Below are 19,580 nucleotides of genomic sequence, written 5' to 3' on the forward strand. Positions count from 1 at the left end.
GTCGTATGGCGAACATTTGGTGCTTTTTCTTAGATTTGGGATAGATTGAGCAATGCGAAGCTAGCAGAGCAGCAGCGAAGCAGAGGGAATAGTTTGCTTCCTCCACAGCTGCGATAAAGATGGACATGCTCAGGATTATTTGTTTTGGCAGTACTGAGACGCTTTTGTCTTTTATCTCTAAATACTAAATAATATTAGCACGCTGCCGACAGCCTATAAACAAGTGTCCAAGTGCGATCAACTAAAAATAAAATGCCGCTTTGTGCCTGTGACACTAATCTCTTGTTAAAGTGCAATAAACACCGCTGCCACTCATCCCTGCTCGTTGGGTCTGGCAGCAGTTTTGTCGTGAGAATGTATCAAAAAGTAATTGCTAATTATTTAGTAATTCCTAATTAGAAAAACATGGCTGCTTTCTTTCTGGGTCGGCTATTGCAACTGAGCTCCATCGAAGCGAGTCGGGCTAAACTGCAATACCACACTCAACCTGTGCATAGGAGGGGACGCTATTTTAGAAATCAGCTGTGTTTTTTCTAATTCATCTATTGTTAAAAAGGGGGACACCCCCAAGTGGCTCAATCGGACAACCACTACTCCTAAGCAAGTAGGTCCGGCAGTTATAACTGACCATATGATACATGCTCACCAAGATCATTTCTCTTTGCAGTGGCTCCCTTTGTGTTTTGAGTGCAGGACCCATTATATGATTTCTGATTGTCCCCTTTAAAGGACCTTTACAGTTTTTTTTACTGATGGACTATTCTTATGATATGCGATCAGTATCTCATTGGGGGAGGGGTCCTACTCCTACTTTTGCACCCCTCACCCCCTGTTCTGCAGTAGCTCCTGCACCATTGAAGAAAAGGACTTAACAGTGAAACTAGGGAGGGCTGTTTTAACCCTTCATGTTTTGGGTTCTGTAAAAGCTAGAGATATAAGCCTGCTCTTACACTACTACACTACACGTGCGCCGGGAATGCCATACGCGATCCCCTCTAGAAGATGAACAGTATCTTTACCCAGTGAGGGACGGATAAACGGAGCCAGATGGCCCCAGTGATCCCTTTGACCCTGTTCTTGTCTACCTGTGGCCATTTAATTTATTATCTAATTACTTGGCACCCATACCCATTTTTTTTTTGTCACCCATACATCAGTGAGGCTAGCATAATAATTGTGTACATATATCTACTTGAGGAAAAGAGCTAGCCTTAGTGAGCCCTTAATCCCCTGAAGAGTCTAGGGCTATCTATATTTAAGACGAAACGCGTAGGGATTTTTTCCTGCTTTTAGGGGTCATCCATCCATTAGTATCCCTAGGCAGGGACGTCCAGGGCCTCCTATTTTTAGGGTAAGGTTCAGGGTGATGACTCCGTATTAGAAGGACATCAGGGCATACTAGACCTGATAGGGCGTTCTAGGGACAGAGTCCAAACCAGGACCCCGCCCGCTGTTATATTTGAAAACTGAGACCTCTGGAACTTCACAATGGTCTCCAGATGACCTCTAACCATCGGTAAGACCGTTCCTTATATTATTGTAGGATATATTTCCAGTTGGCTGATTTTTCCTTTATTGCCATTACCTGATACTGTTAATATAGGGTTTATTTGGCAATTCTGTGTTATTGTGTGTTTTATTTTTGCTGCACGAGTGGTGGTGTGCACACTTTTAGTATTAAGCATATTGTTGGTAAACGTTTTAACTATATATTAATAAACGCTATGTTTTAATAGATTACTACCTCCATTTTTCTATATTTGATCTAATCGTGGTAGTCTGGGAGAAGTATTCATCACCTTCCCCCCTTTATTGGTATTTTTCTGTGTACAATAAGCCTGCTCTTGTTTGAAAGATGACAATCTAAGACCAGGATCACAGCATTATCTCCTCTACATCGGGAGATATAGCCCATGGTAACCTCATCGGGAGTGATAGCTGCTCAAAGCAGGTTTCAGGCTTTTACAGAGCCTGATATATGAAGGGTTAAAGCAGCCCCCCCTTCAGCTTGTCATCTCAGCTACCCTAAGTTATATAAAGTTAAATAAAAGTTACTGTATGTACCCTAATATTCAAAGTCTCATACAGCTAAACTAAAGAAAAAATGATTGGAACACAGAGGGGGGAATATTACTGGTCCTTAAAGGGGTTGTCTCACTTCAACAAATGGCATTTATTATGTAGAGAAAGTTAATAAAAGGCACTTACTAGTGTATTGTGATTGTCCATGCTGCCTCCTTTGCTGGCTAGATTCATTTTTCCATCACATTATACACTGCTCGTTTCCATGGTTACAACCACCCAGCAAACCATCTGCAGTGGTCGTGCTTGCACACTATAGTTAAAAGCACCAGTCTATGTGAGCTCCCACGGTCCCGGCCACCAGAGAGGCCGGCACTTTTTCCTATAGAGTGCAAGCACGACCACCACTGATGGATTATAGGGCGGTTGTAACCATGGAAACAAGCAGTGCATAATGTGATGCAAAAATGAATCCAGCCAGCAAAGGAGGCAACATGGAGAATCACAATACATTAGTAAGTGCCTTGTATTAACTTTCTTTACATGATATATGCCACTTGCTGAAGTGACACAACCCCTTTAAGGTTTAAATTAATTACGTCACTAAGAGGTTAAATGCACTTGTTTCCCCTGTGTTGTGCACCAATTAGATTTATTTCAGACTTACCGTAATTTCAAAATCTACTGTACAACAAAAAAGTGTTTTCGGGAGGGTTTTTCCAGTTTCAATGAGACAATTTGGGGGTAAAGGACCGCCCATGTATAGTCCTCTTTCAATCAAGAATCACTTGACTTTCCCAGACTCCACTGTATGGGCTCATGCACAGAAACGTATTTTCTTTCCGTGTACGTTCTTTTTTTTTTTTTCGGACCGCATACGGAACCATTCATTTCAATGGGTCCGCCAAAAAACAGAAGGTACTCCGTGTGCATTCCATTTCCGTATGTCCGTTTTTCCGTTCTGCAAAAAAATAGAACATGTCCTATTATTGTCCGCATTACGGACAAGGATAGTACTGTTCTATGAAGGGCCAGCTGTTCCGTTCCGCAAAATACAGAATGCACACGGACGTCATTCGTATTTTTTGTGGATCCGTTTTTTGCGGGCCGCAAAATACATATGGTCATGTGCTTAAGGCCTATATCTGTGCACCCTGCTCTGGTCTTATTGTATAACTAGGGAGATTCATATATACACTCACCTAAAGAATTATTAGGAACACCTGTTCTGTTTCTCATTAATGCAATGATCTAGTCAACCAATCACATGGCAGTTGCTTCAATGCATTTAGGGATGTGCTCCTGGTCAAGACAATCTCCTGAACTCCAAACTGAATGTCAGAATGGGAAAGAAAGGTGATTTAAGCAATTTTGAGCGTGGCATGGTTGTTGGTGCCAGACGGGCCGGTCTGAGTATTTCACAATCTGCTCAGTTACTGGGATTTTCACGCACAACCATTTCTGGGGTTTACAAAGAATGGTGTGAAAAGGGAAAAACATCCAGTATGCGGCAGTCCTGTGGGCAAAAATGCCTTGTGGATGCTAGAGGTCAGAGGAGAATGGGCTGACTGATTCAAGCTGATAGAAGAGCAACGTTGACTGAAATAACCACTTGTTACAACCGAGGTATGCAGCAAAGCATTTGTGAGGACACAACACGCACAACCTTGAGGCGGATGGGCTACAACAGCAGAAGACCCCACCGGGTACCACTCATCTCCACTACAAATAGGAAAAAGAGGCTACAATTTGCACGAGCTCACCAAAATTGGACTGTTGAAGACTGGAAAAATGTTGCCTGGTCTGATGAGTCTCGATTTCTGAGTCCGAATTTGGCGTAAACAGAATGAGAACATGTATCCATCATGCCTTGTTACCACAGTGCAGGCTGCTGGTGGTGGTGTAATGGTGTGGGGGATGTTTTCTGGGCACACTTTAGGCCCCTTAGTGCCAATTGGGCATCGTTTAATTGCCACGGGCTACCTGAGCATTGTTTCTGACCATGTCCATCCCTTCATGACCACCATGTACCCATCCTCTGATGGGTACTTCCAGCAGGATAATGCACCATGTCACAAAGCTCGAATCATTTCAAATTGGTTTCTTGAACATGACAATGAGTTCACTGTACTAAAATGGCCCCCACAGTCACCAGATCTCAACCCAATAGAGCATCTTTGGGATGTGGTGGAACAGGAGCTTCGTGCCCTGGATGTGCATCCCTCAAATCTCCATCAACTGTAAGATGCTATCCTATCAATATGGGCCAACATTTCTAAAGAATGCTATCAGCACCTTGTTAAATCAATGCCACGTAAAATTAAGGCAGTTCTGAAGGCAAAAGTGCATCCAACACCGTATTAGTTTGGTGTTCCTAATAATTCTTTAGGTGAGTGTATATATATACATATATATATATATATATATACAGTATATAGAAAAAAATGTAATATGAGCGGCACCGCGTTATAAATCCAGTAGTGGTGTGCCAGCGGCTGCGGAAGTGATCGTTCATCCAATAAGTAGTATTCCACGGCACTCCCAAGGTTGTGAATCAATCGTAGTGTTCTTTAATCACCAAAGCGACGTTTCAGTCCTCTTACTGCGACTTTTCTCAAGCAGTGATATAAAAAATATATATATCTGTATCTATGTACAGTACAGACCAAAAGTTTGGACGCACCTTCTCATTCAAAGAGTTTTCTTTATTTTCATGACTATGAAGGCATCAAAACTATGAATTAACACATGTGGAATTATATACATAACAAACAAGTGTGAAACAACTGAAAATATGTCATATTCTAGGTTCTTCAAAGTAGCCACCTTTTGCTTTGATTACTGCTTTGCACACTCTTGGCATTCTCTTGATAAGCTTCAAGAGTTAGTCCCCTGAAATGGTCTTCCAACAGTCTTGAAGGAGTTCCCAGAGATGCTTAGCACTTGTTGGCCCTTTTGCCTTCACTCTGCGGTCCAGCTCACCCCAAACCATGTCGATTGGGTTCAGGTCCGGTGACTGTGGAGGCCAGGTCATCTGGCGCAGCATCCAATCACTCTCCTTCATGGTCAAATAGCCCTTTCTTTCAAAGTTTTCCCAATTTTTCGGCTGACTGACTGACCTTCATTTCTTAAAGTAATGATGGCCACTCGTTTTTCTTTACGTAGCTGCTTTTTTCTTGCCATAATACAAATTCTAACAGTCTATTCAGTAGGACTATCAGCTGTGTATCCACCTGACTTCTCCTCAACGCAACTGATGGTCCCAACCCCATTTATAAGGCAAGAAATCCCACTTATTAAACCTGACAGGGCACACCTGTGAAGTGAAAACCATTTCAGGGGACTACCTCTTGAAGCTCATCAAGAGAATGCCAAGATTGTGCAAAGCAGTAATCAAAGCAAAAGGTGGCTACTTTGAAGAACCTAGAATATGACATATTTTCAGTTGTTTCACACTTGTTTGTTATGTATATAATTCCACATGTGTTAATTCATAGTTTTGATGCCTTCAGTGTGAATCTACAATTTTCATAGTTATGAAAATAAAGAAAACTCTTTGAATGAGAAGGTGTGTCCAAACTTTTGGTCTGTACTGTATATATATATATATATATATATATATTATTTTTTATATTTTTTTAGTATTATTTTAGCTTTGTTTCCTTCTTAGTGGCAGATTCTGATGCATGAGACGAAGGAGGTCAGCTGAGCCGTTTTGAATGAGATGCACATTATTTTCCGCAGTGTATGATGCTGTCAGGGCGCAGGTACTCACATACTTTCATTGTCTCCTTTTTACAGTGACCAGAAGATCTCCTCGTTAGTACATTGGGATCACAGCAGTAAGGACATACAGACAAGCTCTCCATCCTGGATAACGTCTGGTCCTCCTACTGGACACACATCGAAGGTACTGACCATCACTCTGACTTTGTTTTAGACTATGATGCCCAGGGTCGGACTGGGGTTCCTTGGGCCCACCAGAAGAAATTATTCTCATCCATAAAATCTAATTGATTTTAATTCAGATCAATAAACCCTAGTACCAATTTATTGTCTCCAAAGGCAGCTCCAAACATTCTTTTTTTCTTTGGGGCCTGGGCCCACTGGAGAATCCTTTGGCACTTTGGTGGGCCAGTCCTACGCTGCCTATTCTCAAGGCCAAACCCCATAGCATCAATAAAGTGTTATAGGTTTTGATTAAGAGAAACAAACCCTAGTGCAAGTGATTGGCTCCATTTTTTGTTCTCCTGGACCTTTGGGGCCCACTGTGGTATCAGATCATGGGCCCACCGGAGGATCCTCTGCTACTCTGGTGGGCCAGTCCGACGCTGATGTTTTTGTGGTTGAATGTTGTGGATGTCTCTTGTAGTATATAGGTTTTGCATCCTCTATTATGCTTTACACATGTAATCACCTAAGTGCATACTTGCCAACATTGCATGGCCAACATCAGGACATTTAAAGGGAGCCTGTCACCAGAAAATTCTGTTATACCAGGCACAATACCTTGTAGGTCTAGCTCACCCGAATGTAATGATACCTTTCATTGAGCCCTCTTTTGCTTCAATCTAGAGAAAAATTACTTAATCCATATGCAAATGAGCAGCTAAGTTTATCGAGGGTGGACCCAAGCCCTAGCTCCTCCTGGTTCCTCTGCCAGCCCTTCTTCACCTTTTTCATTGACAGCCCAGGTTCATGAATAGTCATCTCGCCTGACTCTGTCAATCATTAAGGAGGAGTAGAGGAAGCAAGCAGCAGGAGCAAGGGTGCACTGAGTATCTTGGGCCCGCCTTCAGTGCACTTAACTGTGCACATGGATTAGTAGCAGTAGTAGAAGGTACTTTTCTCCAGAATTAACCAATGGATCGCTAAGTGAATAGTATCATTACATTCAGCTGAGCTAGACCTACAAGACAATGGGCCTGGTGTAACAGTGAATTCCTCTCCTTTTAAGCCCAGGGGTCATTCATTTTTTGTGTACCAGGACTGTTGGCATGTACACACAAATGTCCCTACAGGATCAGGAACTGCCTTGATATTTGTAAAAGATCGTGTCATCTATCCATAAAAACGTCCCCCTAAAATGAATGCCCTCGGTTAGGTTTCTAAAAGCTGCCTAAAAATAAAAATATCTTTGTTGCTCGCAGCAGCCAATCAGAGCGCAGCTTTCATTTTTCAAAAGCAGAATCTGAAATGAAAGCTGCGCTGTGATTGGTTGCTATGGGCAACACAGACAGTTTTACTTTTAGGCAGTTTCATAAATCTCTCCCATTGTGTTATGCTCTCTGCATGGTCTCAAGGGCTGGGGCATTTCATTTTCCAAAGGAACTGTCAAAAGTGAACGGTGGAATCTGATTGGTTGCTATGGGCAACTAAGCCAGTTCTACTTTACACCAGTTTGACAAATGACTCCAGCTGTCTTTCTTTTGTCCATAGCAACCAATCACAGCGCAGCTTTAATTTTTTAATTGCAGAATAAGAAATGAAAGCTGAGCTGTGATTGGTTGCTATGAGCAACATGAACCCCAACATAAACCCCCATTGAATCAGTTTTCCTTGGAGTGGTCCCTTAATATACTGCTTGATGCCTAATATACTGGGGAACTTAACTTCATATTTTGGATCAGGCCCAAAATAAGTACCCAACAACTTCATGTACTCTGCAGGGTGATTGGCTGGTTTAGTTCAAGGGCCAGTGACATCACAGGAGTGCAATCTCCTGTGTCTGATGTCATTACAGATGCATTAGGAAGCTCCGGTGGCCCAAGGCAAAGTAACAGGGCCCCCAAACTATCACATGGGACGTTTAACACCATATTTCCCCGCAGTCTCATCACTGTCCCACAAATAGAACAAAAAAGAGGTGGAGTATATGTATATTTGCCTAAATATTAGTCATTTCAGGCAGTGTGATGGGGCGGAGCTCATGTGATTCTAGACTGACATTTTGGGAGGCATGTTGCAGGGCCGTTCTCCTTTCTTTTTGACACATAACATGTTACCCCTTTAGCACAATATGGCTACAGGATGAGGGGCCCTATAGCAAAAATAAGAAGGGGCCCTTAACAAGTCCACACTGCCCATGCGGCAGGACGTGCAGTTAAAGGGGTCATGCAGGATTAGAAAATCTGTTTAGAAACATTTTCAAACTCTTCTCCTTTGGGTTTTTGTCTTTGCTATTGCAGAACCACCCCCTTTAAGTGATCGGGGCTGAACTGCAATAGCAGACACAACCCATAGAGATGAGTGTGTCTTTGACTTTCCCTTTGTTTTCTGGAGACCACTTTAGGCCAGAGCCATGGCGATGTAATGAGGGTCCTAATGCAATACTCGTCTTGCTGCCACCGCAACGTGAATGTCGCAAAGAATCCAAGACTAGGACTGTTGGTCACAAATTGCATGCAATATTGCCATCATAGACCATGCGCGACTTGCAACGTTTCTGCGACTTTTTTAAAACCAGATCATAAGTCTAAAATAGTTGCGCAACAGCAAGTTGCAGACAAGTCGCGCGACACACGTAGCCCAAGCCTTAGGCTGTGAGTTGATATGGGGTATAAAGGTATGGGGTAAAAGGACAAAGCTGCAGCCTAGGCAATGCAAGAAGCTGCTAGAAAGAGTGACTGGCCGATGATGAATTTGAACCATTGAGGCAAGGAGACACCATATAATAGTCAAATTGACACTGATTGAAATTAGGCTGGGGCTACACGGCAATCTTGGCTTCGAAACCCGTTGCGTGACCAAAGGTCTGCCTCGGAACTGAATGGGGTCGTAGCCTTACTTGCAAGTTGCTGCTACCAAAGGATCTCAAAAACCCTTAAAGGGTTGGATTTTTTTAACGATTCTGGGGTTGCAGTTGCAGCAACTTGCCCCCATTCAGCATTCAGTTCCATATGGCCACTGCTACGCTGCGGACCCTGGTCACGCAACAGGTGTTGTGACAAAGATCAATGTGTAATTTCGAGGAGTGTCAATGTTTCTATTACATGACATCTCCTTGCCTCCATCATAAGACGTGGGGCTTCATCAACCATTTCTAGCCCCCTCTTAAATTGCATGGGCTGCAGCTTCGTCCTTTAACCCCACACCTATCCTACCTTACACGTACCAGGCTTTCGCAGCAGACAGCGTGAAGGTTTTCTCTTCAAGGATCCATATAGATTTCTTCCCCGTATGACATTCTTGACTGCAATAAGTGTTATTTGATACTTTCGATCAGATGCATGGATTGAAAAGTCAATTGTGCTTTTAGAGTCAAACACTTTAGAAACGGTTTCGAGATATTGCATTGACCAAATTATTGAAGTATTGGATTCCTGCGTCTCAGTGGTGGAGCACATAGTACTTAACTACAGCTCTCCATCAGCAGAGCTTGTTGATTACCCCGGGACGGACTGCTTGATGTAGTCGCTCCAGTTGACTGTGATTGTGATAGATGCTTGACCGTGTCTTGCTCAGTGTAACGAAAGCTCAGACGCGCCTAGGTTTCATATTGTTAACCAAGTGGCACGTTTTTTCTATATATGTTGTGAATCTAAATCCCCGACCTTATGTAAATGTGTACTTTACAAAGCCCGTGAGGGACATCGGCCAAGCTGGACGCCTTCCAGGCAAAAAATCATCTCTTGTTACCCAAGACTTGGCTGTTGAAATGTCAAGTCGTTCATGGAGTGAAAACTTCAAGATCCCAAATTACGTGAGCGTCTTTCTTATTTCCACTCTTACCCATAACATTATTGTTTATGCCTGCTGGGATTACAGATGTAGCAGAGCTGAACTTGTTATGTGCACTGACTTAATAGGGTTTAACATGATTTGTCTGACATTGCTGACCTGTCCTCAAGATAGGTCATCATTATCTGGTCAGTGGGGTCCGACTCCCGGCATCTCTGCCAGTGGTGTACATAGAGAAGTAAGGGCCCCATAGCAAGGATCAAACTATATCCACCAGAAGGATATCCACCTAAACCCTTTTCACTGACTCTTGGGCCATTTTTCCACTGCTTCATTTGCTTCCTTTAGAAGTTAGAGGGGTAGAGTCCTGACCAAGTTTTCACCTCCAGTAGAAGGGATGATCCCAACTGGGCCCCCTCTTGCCCTGGGCCCCATAGCAGTCGCATGGGCTGCCGCTATGGTAGTTACGCCCCTGATCTCTGCCATTCAGCTGCTTGAAGAGGCTGTGAACACAACCAGTGCCATTACACTTATCAGTCACATGCCCTAGGTGCAACTCAGTCTCATTCATGTAAATGGGACTGAGCTGCAATACCAAGCACAGCCACTATAGAAAGCTGTGCTTGGTTACCAGAGAGGAGGCTGTGGTACAACAGCCTCCTTCGAACAGCTGATCAACTATGGGGCGCAAAAGTCAAACAGTTGTCAGTCTGATATTGATGACCTACAATATTCTTAGTATAGGTCAGTGATGGCGAACCTTTTAGAGACCGAGTGCCCAAACTGCAAACCAAGACCCACTTATTTATTGCAAAGTGCCGACACTGCAATTTTACCTGAATACTACAGTCCAACATATTATATCTTCCATGTACTTTTTTCATTTAGCTATAATAACCTGCCTACATTCCGTGCGCTGCCTGTGCTGTTCATAGTGCGCCCTGCGCTGATGAATGGCAGGAAAAGTCTGAGGCATATTGGTACGCCATAGACTTTTTCCATGGCATGGGTGCCCACAGAGAGGGCTCTGAGTGCCGCCTCTGGCACCCGTGCCATAGGTTCGCCACCACTGGTATAGGTCATCAATATCAAACTCCTAAAGCACTGTAGTAGGTTTACCTGCAGCCCTATGAAAATCATACATAGTTTTTTCGAGATAACATATTCGGGCCCGTATTGTTGTAGAACTCAGTACTGCTACATCGAGTACAGCACAAGAGAGAGTACAAAATGTGTAGATATTTTAGGTTGGTTGTAGTCACTATCTTCAATGATTGTGAAGATCGTTTGCATCAATCAATACTAGGGGTGACTATAAGAAACTTTGTAAGATATCTTATCAGAAAAAAAGCATCTTTCTCCACTTATCACCCCTCCCCTCTTCCTAAACTAACATTCACCCTCAATTCCCTGCAAAATGCCTCTTGAGAGACCAAAACGGACTGCCAGCTCACTGAAGGATCAGATTACAAACTTTTACAGACGTCTATGGAGAGGGGAGGAGGAGTGAGCTGCAGTGAGACAGATACAAGCTTCAACAGCTAACAGTAATGATTATTTCTCGTCCCAAGTGCGTTCTTTACGTCAATACCGTAGTTGTACTTCTTTATAATGGCGTATGTGGTGCTTCTGAGTAAATGAGAAAGAGAGTAAAGAAGCAGAGTCTTCTACTTTCTGCATGTTCTGTGTATGGGAGACATCATTGCAGCTAGTCTACACCCATCAGCTTAGAGAGAACTGAGAATTAGAGATGGAGACTGCAGAGGGAGAAAAGGCTAAAAATTGCCAGATGCACTTCATATAATGGCCAGAAACAGTGTTATTCCTCTTGTACACACACTTGGCAACTAATTCCTAGTGACCTGAAAATATAGGTAAGCTTTAATATTCCAGATGCCTATAGAACTTTCTGAAGGTGCAGAGGATGTAATCACAACTGGACCCCAACATCTTAATTTTTTACTCATTATTTTCATGCAACCAACACAAGGGGGAACATAGCAATAAATATATATGCAGTAAGCTCATAAGCACCCCCTAGTGGTGGCTGTAGATAACCAGAATAATTTGTTTCTCTGGCTGAGGGCAGAGGAGCAGAGGAGCAGGGGATTAGGAACTCTGAATTGGATCTCCAATCAATAAAAGGTCTATTATGAAATTGATCAGCATTGACTTTTGGACCTCTTCGAGGATGGAGATTCAGTTTAATTTGAAGCCACAGTGTGACCTCTGATTGCATCCTGATTTAATCGTGCTGGATGAAGCTATCTCACTATAGAAGTGAATGTATTTCAGGATAAATATAGGTTGTGGCAGAAAGTCATCGTTAGGTGCAATGTCAACAGACATCATTGACACTAGTGGTACCCAAAAGTTCTCGGAAATTTTTTGTTGGCCTGATATGAAATTCGTACTATTGAGTATATGTGATAATAGAGCGGTGGTCGGTGGCCTGTGGCTCTCCAGCTCTTGCAAAACTACAGCTATCAGCATGCTCGGACAGACTGTGGCAATTTGGGCATGCTTGATGTTGTAGTTTTGCAGCAGCTGGAGAACCAGTTTGGCCATGACTGGTACAGGACAATCCACGTTTTCTGCTGATGAGTAGTAGTACAGGTTTTCATCGTCTTTTCATGATGCCAAATGTACGACCCACTGAACTGAACATGCACTCACCCTGTGAGAATTAAGAGCCTTGTTGAAATGTATTCAGCCTGACAAAACCTGGCAGCTACGCTGGCACGGAGGGGGGTGGCTTGATGAAAGCCCATAACCCCAGAAGCATCAGAAAGACAATCTGCAGACCCGTCCTGTGCGTGGCTTCCATTCTTTGCTGCTTTGTAAAGAATTTGACCCAGCACTAAGCTTTATCCGACAAATGCATCGCACAAAGGGCAACTGTTTGGTCTGTTTATACAGAGGCGGTGGGAAGCCTGTCCGTTGTGTGGGAGCACGGGTCGACATAGAAGACGAGGAATGTCACGAGCATTCTTCTAGACTTCCTCGTAACAGACCGGAGCATCCCATTATCCTTACAGTGAGATGTTCAAAAACAAAGGATCATGGTTAATGGCCACTTTTACCGACAACTAGGATCATGAGTAATGGCCACTATTACCGACAACCAGGATCACGGGTAATGGCCACTATTACCGACAACCAGGATCATGGTTAATAGCCACTATTACCCACAACCAGGATCATGGGTAATGGCCACTTTGACCGACAACCAGGATCATGGTTAATGGCCACTATTACCGACAACCAAGATCATGGGTAATAGCCACAATTACAGACAACCAGGATCATGGGTAATGGCCACTATTACCGACAACCAGGATCATGAGTAATGGCCACTATTACCGACAACCAGGATCATGGGTAATGGTCACTATTACCGACAACTAGAATCATGGGTAATTGCCACTATTACTGACAACTAGGAACATGCATAAAGTCTACTATTACCAACAACTAGGATCATAGGTAATGGCCACGATTATCGACAATTAGCATCATAGGTAATGGCCACTATTACCGACAACTAGAATCATGGGTACTGGCCACTATTACTGACAACTAGGATCATGAGTATTGGGCACTATTACTGACAACTGGGATAATGGATTATGGCCACTATTACCGACAACTAGGATCATGGGTAATGGCCACTATTACCGACAACTAGGATCATGAGTAATGGCAACTATTACCGACAACTAGGGTCATGGATAATGGGCACTATTACCGACAACTAGGAATATTGGTAATACCCAATATTACTGACTAGTAACATGATTAATGCCCTCTATTACTGACAACAAAGAAGATGGGTAATGCCCACTGTTGCCAACAACAAGGAACATGGGTAATGGCCACTATTTCTTACAACAAGGATCATAGCTAATGCCCATTATTACTAACAAGATAATCAAGGATCAAGAAGAAAACATAATTTTTTAACTTGTCATGGGAAGCTCCATTCTTTGTTTTTCTTATATTTTTTTTTATTACTAATAGGATTGGATAAAAATAACTGAAAAACTCTGCAGCAAATTGTACTCTGCAGCTGTGCTGTGCAGAAAGCATGGTATTAGTACTTAGATAATTAAAGGGCTTGTCCATGATTACAAATTAGTCAGTAACAGCACCAGATCAGTCCATGGGCTATGTCTGGTTTTGCATTGTTTAGCCTCATTCTCTTGAACTGTGATTGGCAATGTCAAACAACGCCAATAACCAAAGATTGTACTTTTTCTGAGGAAGATCCTATTTTTTTAAAACCGCAAATAACCCCTTTAAAATATAATTAAACTCCCAAGTGATAATGCCCCTATCTGAGCCCCAGGCAATCATAGCCATCGGCCTCAACAATCTCTCATAGTGATCATAACCTATAGCTTGTGTCTGTATTTCTATGAAGACCCTGCACGTACACTTGAATTCCTTTTGCTAAGTGGCAGTGAGCCATTTTTGGGCATGGCCAGGGCAGGTAGAGTTCATATACCATGGTAGAAAGGCTGGTGTCAGGATAGGCACAGTTCAGGCACTGCAGTAGATGGTAGAGAAAGTCACAGCAGCAAAGTGCAGTCAAAGCCAAAGAATTAGTTGAATGGGACCAAATGGACCCGTTTCTCAGTTTCTGGAAGTAAAAGTCAAAATGTGCATGTGGGTAAGAGGAACCATCATCAAGAGAGCTGCAGTGGGTAGCAGGATGCAGGCATGGAGGTCCAGAGCTGAGTTGCATGGGGAAGTGAGACATCTTGCACAGAGGGCTGGAAAGAGAGAAGGGCATGGAGGCTCTGAGGTTGGAGCATGAACTTATAGTTCTGGGGGATCCAAGCTCTATAGATGTTCTATATAGCTAGAGGGTGAGCCCTCAAAAAAAGTATTGTCTGGTGGGTCAAAGAACCTCAGTCCAGTTTTATTGTTACACACAATATGGAGCCTTGGAGACTTTCTATATTTACCTGGACTGGTTAGACTAAGACATGAACTATCTCTTTCTCTAGTGGAGCTCCACCATGTTTGGAAGTGTGGTCTTGTCCTCAACAGATGGAAGCTTTTTGGTTTTATAACAATTCTGTATGCAAACCTACATTCATTACGTAGAGAAGAGAGCGGCACCTTTTTCTACTTTGGAAAATTTCCTCTAAAACGTTTCTAAATTTAAAGAAAGTACAAGAAGTTCTTCTTCTCTGAAGGATCCTCCACAGACCAGTCCATCCAGTGCTCAGACGCTTCTTTATTGCAGGGGTTATAGCAATTTCTTGAATTTATGCTTCTCATGTTCAGTTCAGTGTCAGGTCATGTCAAAATACAGTAAGTGATGAGTTTCCCAGTTGTCTTGGCACTAATGTCTCAACGATGAAAAGAGAGAAGTTAAACGCGGCAGCTTCAGCCATAGATGTTGCACAGGATATCTTCAGGCACGTATAAAAATAAAAGGTCCATGTTAATAGGTTTTACAGCGAGGTTTATGTAAAAGATTATTAGAGCAGGTGTGCCGGTCTGTGCCACATCATATGCAAATCCCCTCTGTTGGCAGTAGATTCACGCATCTTGTGTGGAATTTGAGTTGGACAAGTTGTATTTTTGCATATTTTTACAAATTTCCATCACTTCAACTGTTCTTCTGTGAGTCACATTCAGTGGGTGACCTCTTGCATGATGGAGCCACAGCGTGCTGTTCACATCCGTATGTCCGCCCCGCAAAAAAAATAATGTCCTATTGTCCATTTGGCAGACAAGAATAGGTATTTTGACAATGGGGCCCACAGAAAGTGCAGGCTGCACAAGGCCTGTATTTTGCGGATCCGTGTTGTGCAGACCACAAAATACATACAGTCATCTGCATGAGGCCTAAAGAATTGTCCATGATTTTACCATTGATGGCCTATACATTAAAGGGGTATTCCAGTTGTTAGAAGTTATCTCCTATCCACAGGATAGGGGATAACTATTAGATTGGTGGGGGTCCTACCACCGGGACCCCACCGATCACGAGAACAGGGGCCTCGTACCACTTGCCAGACCCCCGGAAATAAACGGAGTGGCCGGTCGCACATGTGTGTGGCCGCTCTCCCTGAAACTGTCAAAGCTTCTAACAGTAGATCTGGCTGATGGCAGTTGAAGGATGGAACTGAGCACATGCGACCACCTCAACAATGTTATTGAGATAAATGGAGAAATAAGGAAAATAACAAACAGCAGGTGGTGCTATACACATACATTTTATTGAAAATTTTTAATTACATGCCATTACCAAAGTAGGTAGGTCATCCAAATCAGATCGGTTGAGGTCCGAAGCCCCGTACCCCCAGTATCAGCTGGTTTGGGCTGCCGCAGTACCAGAAGGTATACAGCTTCCATACTGCAGCCCAGTGCCCATTGGAAACTACACATTCCACCCGCTAATCGGTGCGGGTGCTGCGTGTTGGACCCCCAACTATCTGATCTAACCTTTTAACTCTTTTTTTTTTAAACCTAGTTATGTGTTAGTCTCACTAAAAGTAAGGTTTCCTTAGCTCCTCGCCTATTTCCCCGAATTTTCAGTTCTAGAGCCCATGTACACAACTGACATTTTACAAGAAAAATCAAACTCCTGCACTTAATGGTTTTCATTTGCATATGTATTACTACGTACAGTCTGGACTACTAATATGTTAGGATTGTATTTAAAAAAAAAAAACTCTGAATAATTTTATTAGAAGTGCAGTATTTACCGCGGTTTGTCATTACGAGGGATAATGTTCCCTATAAATCAGGTTTTATCTCTGCCACACACTGAAGAACTGGAGAGGAACTCTATTCCCAGTATGAAGGCAGGAAAGCTCTGCTACTCCCATTTCACAAACATCCCCGTAATGATTTTGTTATTAGACCCTGGCAAGTGCTGCAAAGTTTCTCCTTAATATAATATGCTGGGAATGTAACGCTGCTAAGTAATTAAAAAACACTATTTGCTCGCCAAAAACTCGACTCTAATGCAATGAGATAAATTCAATAACCAAGCAAATAGGACGGCAGTGTTGTAACCTGTGAAAAAAGTAATCAGATGGTAAACTGATAAGTCCGCTAAACGGGTTTGAGGTGGAAGTGCTCAGAATTTTCAGGCAAAATGCACATTGGTAGCCCTTTCCCAAACTCCATGTAGAAGTGAGAATATAGAGCTCTTCTACTGGAGCAGATGTTCCACACACACGGAGAGATGATGTCTCACTGACCACGGCAATTTGAAAACAGCCTGATGCCAAGTGGCTCCTTCCCAAGAAAAAGGAAGTACTGCTCAATGTCAGGCTGAGGGACAGTAAGCCAATAAAAAAGCGATACATGAGTTGGGTTCTTCTCTGCTGAACCTCATGGGCCTTGCTTTGGCTTGAGCTTATTATTGTGCCAGAACCCGAGCCCACTGAGGGACCTCTTGAAGGCTACTTCACAAAATCAGAGTAGAGTTTTTTTTACCGTTATCAGGTATGTTGTTAATGTTTGCACCACACAAAGCCTAATTATTAGTCCAGCAATCACAACTGGCCAAAATTATAGACTGCGTATGACCACCTTAGTTTACTTCTACATTACACACTCTTTATGGAAAGATTCAATTTAATCTTTCAGAAGACCCAACTACACAAAAAAAATGAGATTCAGGTAGCTTTAGGCCCCATTCACACGACTGTATGGTCGCCGTGCCTGTGTTTCAACATGCCTCCTGCTTTTGTTCCTGGTTGAGCATGCATGTGTTTGAGGTATCGGGAGAAATAGATGTTGACCTAATGAGCATGTTTGACCTACAGGTATCTGCTAATATGCTTAAGTCCCCATTCACAAAACTGTATGGCCGCCATGCCCGTCTTGTCGACCGCAAACAGCGGGTCGTCAAAACATGGGCACTGGCTGTCTCCACATCGTGGATGTGAACCCGTTGATTTGAATGAGTCTGCGATCGGCAACATATGGCAAAAGATAGGATATGTCCTATTTTTTTGTAGATTGGAGGCATGGGCAAGGAGACACAGGGAAGCCCTTCCATGAGCTTCCGTGCACGTACCTCCGCACCACAAAAGATAGAACATGTGTTTTCTTTTGCCGTATATTGTGGATTGCAGACTCATTCAAGTCAATGGGTGATGCGGAGTTCACACGACCGCTGCCCGTGATTTGCAAACCCTCTGTTTGTGGTCCGCAAGATGGACATGGCGGCCATACAGTCTTGTGAATGGGGCCTTAAACATATTACCGGATACCTGTAAGTCAAACGTTCTCCTTAGGTCAACATCTATTTCTCCCGATACCTCAAACACATGCATGTTCAACCAAGAACAAATGCATGGGGCATGTTGAAGCAGTACGCCAGCACTGGAAACTACACAGTGTACGGAGTCTTCTGCCTACTGTTAGGTCGGCGGTCTGTGCCTGCCAGTGACCGGTCCCCTCCTTTTCAGGCTGCGGCCTGCTTGCTCTCTTCCAGTCTGCCAGTATCTATGCCCTTGGAACGTGCGCGTGCTCATGTCTCGCTGTTTAAAGTGCGCTTCCAAATTCTTCCCCTGGGTACTCAGGGCACCCACCCCAATCAGAGGGTTCCTGAGCTTTAGGTTTCCTGTTGACCAGCAAAGGTGTTTGATATGATAGTGCTATTGCAGTTTACCTGTGTTTTTCCTGCATTATTTCTTGTTTGTGTGCCTATTGTGCTCCAGCTCTGTTTCCGCCCTGCCTATGTTAACTTGCACTTCCAGTTTCAATTCTGTCTATGTTTGAGTTAACCCTGTCCATCTGGCATGTCTGTGTTCCTGCCAAGTATCCAGCCTGCCTGCTTTGTCGGTGTCTTCCCTATGACCCTGTCTTCAAGTCCATCCTGTGTCTACCTCCATCTGTGTTTCCAGAGTGCTTCCTGTATCTCTAAAACCAGCATTCAAGCCTAAGTGACTGTTCAGTCTTCTCCTACAGTTTCCCGGTGGTTTTGGTATGGTTTCTGCATCCTGAGCTTCTGGTGCTTACACCAGAGTCCCTGACTCCAGTGGTAAGCTGCCAACTATACTGGAGCTATCCCAAGAGGTAGCAGTGTGATTGCTCCACTGCAAGGAAGTCCAGATCCGTGTGCCTTGGGTTAAAACGTGAATACCAGGGATGCGCTAGAATAACAACATTATGGTTAGCCCAAAGTAAACCCGTTAGTTGGCACGCTGGGTTCACACTCACTGATCCATAACACTTCCAGAATCTTCTGAAGGACTGACTAATGACTGACTACAATAGGTTACTCTCACAGTTCTCCTATGATCAGTAAAGGGCATCTCTCATTATCCACTATGGGACACAACAGTTTTTAAACTTTATGGCCTCTCAGCTTTCTTTTTTTCACATGTCACAAGAATTATCACACAGCTCTTCTGAGACGAAGAAGCCTTTTCAAAGATTACAAGACATCTATTCGGATAGGTGGTGCGTAAACGGCCGGTGCTCACCTCTCCCTAATGGGCGTCATAAACCAATTACAGGCACTTGACAAAAGAAGCATTTGATAGCTGGAAAAGCAATTAAATTTTTAGAGCTGTCTCTTGCAATAAAAAGGCATGAACAGCGATGGGGCGTCAGGAAAAAAAAGTTGCTGCGTACAGCTTTGCACTGTGGATTATCAATCAAGACAGGGCCCATTGAATAGGAAATCAGTAATAACAATGCTTAGGAGGTGAGGCCGCATTGCTTACCATTAGCAGTAGAAGACGCATCAATAAAATTAACATTCCTTATCTTTCCACGCTCATTACAGTTTGACAGACTATACCCTCAGCCTGGATTCAGCTGTCTGGGAACCTGTCACAATAGGAGGATATGTAACGGGAGCCCCCACTGTAATTACTATTTACTGAGGATTCACA

General features: G+C 43.3%; 1 protein-coding gene across 1 annotated transcript in view; it reads left to right on the forward strand.

The window, feature by feature from the left end:
• The window catches only part of KLHL29 (kelch like family member 29), a 909,740-nt gene that overhangs the window by 146,635 nt on the left and 743,525 nt on the right, over positions 1 to 19,580 (forward strand). The window contains exon 2 of the mRNA XM_040427407.1: positions 5,824 to 5,932. The gene's annotated coding sequence lies outside the window, so the exon portion shown is untranslated. The remainder of the gene's footprint in view (positions 1 to 5,823; positions 5,933 to 19,580) is intronic.

Source organism: Bufo bufo, chromosome 4, assembly GCF_905171765.1.
Source record: "Bufo bufo chromosome 4, aBufBuf1.1, whole genome shotgun sequence".
In the NCBI taxonomy this organism is placed as follows: Eukaryota; Metazoa; Chordata; class Amphibia; order Anura; family Bufonidae; genus Bufo; species Bufo bufo.